This window comes from Sapajus apella, unplaced genomic scaffold (genome assembly GCF_009761245.1).
Source record: "Sapajus apella isolate SASKATOON/1434 unplaced genomic scaffold, GSC_monkey_1.0 scaffold83, whole genome shotgun sequence".
Classification (NCBI taxonomy): domain Eukaryota; kingdom Metazoa; phylum Chordata; class Mammalia; order Primates; family Cebidae; genus Sapajus; species Sapajus apella.
In genome coordinates this window covers 1,424,438-1,430,774 of record NW_022437023.1, presented here as the reverse complement: position 1 = coordinate 1,430,774, position 6,337 = coordinate 1,424,438, and positions in this window count along the sequence as shown.

The following is a 6,337-nucleotide window of genomic DNA, read 5'->3' as shown; positions in this document are numbered from 1 at the left end:
TGGTGAGAGATGGGGCCCTGGGGATGAGGGACTCAGTTGGCTGTAGAGGGTAACTGAGCAGGTGGAGTGGGGCAGTGCTGGCATGGATGACTGGATGGTGGACCTGCCAGAATGGGAGAGTGAAGACTAGTGCTTCTAGGTCATATCTTTAAAAGGAATGGGCATGTACTCCTTTCAACCCTTTCCTCTCCCCTCCTACTGGAATGCAGATGTGATGGCAGGAGTGGGAGTAGCCACCTTGAACTCAGAGACTGAAGTCAGGTTTAAGGGATGGCAGAGCCACCCTATAGCCTAGAAGTCCCAAGCTCTGGGTTGTCATGTGTGGAAGAACTCAACTTCTAACTGGTTGAAGCCATTATAGTTTGGAGAGTCTGTAAGAGCAGCTTAGCATCTACTTGAACTAATGTACCTGTGTGCCACTGATTCTCCACCAGTGTTGAGCTTTGTGTAGGCTGATCCCTGTGCCAGGTACCCTTCTGGTACCTCCACCTCTACCTGCTTGGACAATGGGCACCATTAGGTCAAGATCGGTGGCACGAGACTATAGTCCTAGCTACTCAGGAGGTCAAGGTAGGAGGACTGCTTGAGGCGAAGAGTCTGAGACCAGCCTGGACAATATAGTGAGACCCTGTCTCTAAAATAATAAGAGTAACATTTTTTGGAAAAAGATTCTCCTTTTGCTGTACCTCCACTACACTAAATTTTACTGTCCTTTCTTGGCTATTTCTGCATTCCAGATCATAAGCTTCTTGGGGGCCAGATCTTATTTCTCTTTGTGGGGGCAGTGCCACCTTCTAGTGGGGACTCAATATGTGTTAACTGAATGGTTCTGAGCAGTGGGTACAGACAGCATGTCACAGGGTTGCTGGAAGAATTAAATGAATGCACTGTGGGCTGGGTTATGTATGTGACAGTCACAAATCCTCAGTGGCTTAAAACCACAAGATTGTTTTTCCTCACTCACACTGTCTATCTGTGTGGGTCCGGGGAGGAGGATCTGCTCATTATAGTGACTCAGGAACTGCAGATGGCACAGGCTCCTCCAACCTTCACACAAGGCTTCCCTGGCAGGGGAAGAGAACATAGAGAACTGCACGCTGGCTCTTCCGTGCTTCCACCTGAAAGCGACAGATGTCCTTTCTCTCATGTTTCATTGTCAAAGCAAGTCCTGCAGCCACATCTCAAGGGGGATGAGGATATGTAATACTATGTGCCTAGGAGAGGAGAACTGGAGCTATTGGCGAGCAGTGATGGTGGCTATTACAGCTGGGTATGTAAACGTTTGGCACAGTATCGAGAACATAGCACATGATCAACCAGTGTTGGTATTGGTTCCCCAGTCACTCATTCAACAAATAGCTCACTGTCACAGTGGTGAAAACAGCTAATGTTCGTTGTCTCACGAAGTTTATGGTCAAGAGGGGAAGAGGGGGGACAGACATTTCTCAAATGAACACACTCATATACAGATAATGACAGTTTGTAATAAGTGCTTTGAAAGACTTGAACAAGGTCTCTTGAGGGAAAATAATGATGTATGTGTGTGTGTGTGTGTGTGTGCGCGCGCGCGCTCATGCACGTGTGTGATTGCTTTAGAATGGGGAGTCAGGGAAGCCCATCTGAGGAGGCAGCACTTAAGATGAGACCCAAAGAAAAAGGAAGAAGTCAGGGAAAGAGTGGGAGAAGGTGTTTTAGGGAAAGGAGATAGCATGTGAAAGGCCCTGGGGTGGGAAGGGGTCTGCTCTGGCAAGTTTAGGAAACTGAAGGAAGCCCATGAGGCAGCCCAGAGTGATTGGGGTGGAGAGTGGAGGGAGGTGAGGGCGGAGAGGCTGGGCCCTAGGCATCCACGGGAAGGCCGCCGGGGAGCTTTAAGCAGGATGGGGCCTGACACACACCTATGGTGACCTGTGAAGTGTCCGCATCTCTGGGTTCAGACCACAGAATCCTTTGCTTCTCCTGCGCTTGCTCCCTGGGGGATCCCATCAGGTCCTGTGGTTCCAATTCTTAAGTGTGTTTCTCCAGCCCTGCCCTCACACCTGAACTTGACCTGTGTGGCCCACTCCCTACCCCAGCTCTGCCAGGCACTTCTAGGTGACCTAACACCCCCTCCACTTGCTGCTCCTCCCCTCCTACTCTCAGTAAAAGGACCCTCCACCCTCATGGACAGAACCCTGGGGCCAACCTTGGCTCCTCCCACTTCCTCACCCTCCTCATCAGTGTGTCTGCAGCTGCGCTTGCCTTAACATCCTCCAGAATCCAGCAGCTTCTCTGCACATGGTCCCATCTCTGCATCCTTAGCCTGGGTTCTGAGGGGCCCCCACCACGGATCCCCGCTTCAGCTCTTGGCCCCCAGTCAGACCCCCACACAGCAGCCAGAGGGATCCTGTGAAATGTCCGTGGATCCTTCCACACCCCTGCTGAAGGGAGAACCCTCCACAGCTTCCCATCACTCTTTAAGGAAACCCCAAACCCTGGCCCAGCCTGTGAGACTCTGCAGGTCCAAGTCCCCGGGCGTTTCTCCAGCCTCATCTCCTTCCCTGTCTCACTCCAGTCACTTGGGCCTCCTCACTCTTCCCAAACACTCAGCTGCTGTTTCTTCAACAGGGAATACTCTTCCCCCTAATTCTGGAGAGCTCTGCTGGGCTAAGTTGCCTTCACAGAGAGGCGTTTCCTGACTGGCCCACGTTAGAGAGCACCCACCCTGTATCCCTGCAGGATGCACCTGCTGCTTCATCTTTCCTCCTAGAGTTCATTGCTGTCTGACAGTAGCTACTGTGTCGCAGAACAGAAGCGCTGCGCTGGTAGGAACTTTGCTCGTTTCTGTCTTTTTTTTTTTTTTTTTTTTTTTTTTTGAGATAGAATCTTGCTTTGTTGCCCAGGTTGGAGTGCAGAGGTGCCATCTTGGCTCACTGCAACCTCCGCCTCCTGGGTTCAAGCATTTTTCCTGCCGCAGCCGCCTGAGTGGCTGGGATTACAGGCGCCCGCCACCACACTTGGGTAATTTTTTGTATTTTTAGTAGAGACGAGGTTTCACCATGTTGGCCAGGCTGGTCTCTAACTCCTGACCTCAGGTGATCCTTCCGCCTGAGCCTCCCAAAGTGCTGGGATTACAAGCATGAGCCACTGCGCCTGGCTTGTCTTCTACTGAACTTCCGAATCCTGAAACTGTGCCTGGCACATGGAAGATGTCCTAGAAATATTTATTAAATGAATGAATAAATGGAGCAAATGCCTGAAATCCTAGGCACCATTAGGAGGACAGAGACCTTGCTTTGTTTTATGGAGAGAGGCCAGCTGGGTTGCTGAAAGTTTGTTTCTGGAGGTGCAGAATGAACTACTTTGGAACAGATTCTGTTTGCTTTTTCTTCGCTCCAGGTGGGGCCCTTTAGTTACACACAAGCAAGCCAGAGCCCACCCCCATTTGTTTGCAGAGGAGGCAACTGAAAAGTCACCACAAATCGCAGTGCAGATGCTGCAGTTTGCCCAGGGGCTGTTTAGTCATGCAAATTGGGAGCGTCTCTATCCCGGCTGTGTCCTCGAAGCATTAGGGAAATGCTTTTCCCTAAATGCGCAGTTAGACTGAACTGTGGCTGTCCCAACATGGTGTCACTTTGACTTGAATAACCAGACTCCGGAAATGTATTTTCAGTTATTAGGACTGCCTTGCCTGGGCCCAGAGCCAGTCCTCATTCATTCATTCATTTATTCAATCATCCATTTATTCATTCAACAAGTCAGTACTGAGCACCTGTGTGGGCTGGAGTGAACCAGGCTGACACAGACTCCGCGAGAAGCAATGAGTATTCCTACTGCAGGCATCGCTTGGGTCTAGGGCCACAGGTGGGGAGCAGGGTGCTGGAGAGGACACCCTGAGGCTGTGAGCCAGGGAGGTGAAGAGACCTGGAGATCTGGAGAGGCAGGAGGTTGTGGAATCAGGCCCGGGCCACAAGGAGGGTGGGATTTGTGGGTTTGTGAGCCTCAAGAGCAACTGCTGCCGGCAGGCAGGTCACACACTCTCAAGACCCTGCTCACTGTCTCCCAGACCTTCAGGAGCACATGCTCTGGGCTTCCCGCTGCACACTGGTGCAGGGAGAGGGGATGAAATCGAGAAGGCGGTTACCAGGCAGAGAGAGGTGAGCTGGAGCAGTAAACATTAGAGCAGAGGACGCAGGCACGAGGGACGGCGGATGCCTTGAAGAATCGCCACCACAGAACACCCAGAAGCGCTTCATAAAATGAAACAACCATTCTTTTTCAGTACATGGCTGGGTTGTAAAATGAATAAATGAATGAATACAAGGAAAACCTTTAGGGTGTCAAACATAAAGAGGCTGCTGGGAGCCTGACTGTGGGGGACTCGGAAGCTGCTGGGAGGCCTCAGGTGGTTTGCAGATCATGCTTCTGCAAGAGCCCGATCAGGTTTCTCAACAGCAGCGTGATGGCGTTTTGAGCCTGATGATTCTTTGTTTCGAGGGGCTGTCCCATGCGTTGGGGGATGTCTAGCTGCACCCCTGGCCTCAACCCACCAGATGCCAGTAGCACTTTCCTCCTCTAGTGTGACAACCAGAAATGTTGCCAGACTTTGCCAAATGTCTCCTGGGGACAAAACTGTCCAGGTGGTGACCCACAGGCCTAGAGGCTTGGTTGTAAAAGGCCCGCAGGGAAGAAGGGCTGTGGGCCTAGGGTGGTGGGGAGTTGTAATCGAGAGCTCCATAAAAAAACCAAGACTCTCAAAAGGCTACACTTTTTGTGGAAGGATAGAGAAAAACATCCATTCAGAGGCAAAGGGAAGTGATAAGAACATTTGTCTATTTTGGCAAGTGCTCTTTGTAGGAAAAAAAAAAAATTAAATTTTGTAATCACAAGCCTGACCACACAGGGGTTTGCGTAAATATTTGCATTATGTGTGTTCCAGGAAATGCCAGGTGGTGGAACTAACTCCAAGTGTGTTGGTAGCACCTAGCCACCTGGCCGTCAGAAGCAAAAGCAAATTCTCTTGGGAGGGACAGACCTTCAACTTTTGCTAAACAAGATTCCCATGGATAGAGACCAGCTAAGCTCGAGTTTACAATACAGAATTACAAAGCATACAGGGAAACAACAGATCACAAGTGAGTCAGTAAAAACCACAAATGGCAGAAGTAGACCTTCAAGACTTAAGATATTGGAATAATCAGATCCTCTGTGTGTGTGTGTGTGTGTGTGTGTGTGTGTGTGTGTGTGTGCGTGTGGTGTGAATTTTTTAGAGATAAGGGCTCCAATCTGTCACCCAGGCTGGAGTGCAATGGTGATGTGATCTTGGCTCACTGCAGCCTCTACCTTCTAGCCTCAAGTGATCCTCTTTCCTCAGCTTCCTGAGCAGTTAGGATGACAGGCTCACATCACCATGCTTGGCTATTTTTTTCTTTTTTGTAGAGACAGGGTCTCACTATGTCTCACTATGTTGGTAGTCTCAAGCTCCTGGCCTCAAGTACCCAAAGTGCTGGTATTATAGGCATGAGCCAATCACATCTGGCCCAGAATATTTCTTTTTTAAGTAACATGTTTAAAATGTTTAAATAGATAAAGATGCTATCAGGATACCCAGGCAAATTATGAAAACGAACAAATAGACTCAGAAATGAAAATGATACTGTTGCAATTTAAAACCCAATAGATGGGTTATATAGCATATTAGATATAGCCGAAGAGATAACTAGTGAACTGGAAGACAAATAGGAAGAAATCACTGCTATAATGCAGCACAGAGAGAATAATATGAACAACAGGAATAAAAATATGGAATACAGAAAGAGGAGTTTAACAGATGTCATCTAGGAATTCCAAAGGAGATCACTGAGAGAATGGGAAAGGCAGTATTTAACAATGTGTTGATTAGAAATTTTTCTGAAATGATAAATTATGGGAAGGAAATATAAAGAATTCTAAGCAGAGTAAATGAGAAGAAATCCAGACCTACAAACATCGTAGTGAAACTGCAGATTGCCTCCCAGTGGACCATAAAAAAAAAGAAACTGCAGAAACCTGAAAAGATCTTAAAAGCAGGTGAATAGAAAAAGTCAGATTACAATGACCCAAGGATGGATTTGTGGGACATGAACACTGTCCTGGGGTGCCCAGAAATGCTGGACTGCTGCTAGCATGAGAATGTGCAGGCTCAGACCATCACTGCTAGAATTAAAAATGTATATAATCTTAGTGATCCCTCCAGCTGGGCCTGGTGGTTTCACAACCACAGAGGGAACCTCCCACACTCCTTTGGCCCATGGGCTGTGGGAAGTTCCTTTTGAATGGGAGGGTGAGGGCTGATTTGCAGCACTGCCTGTCTACAGTCTGG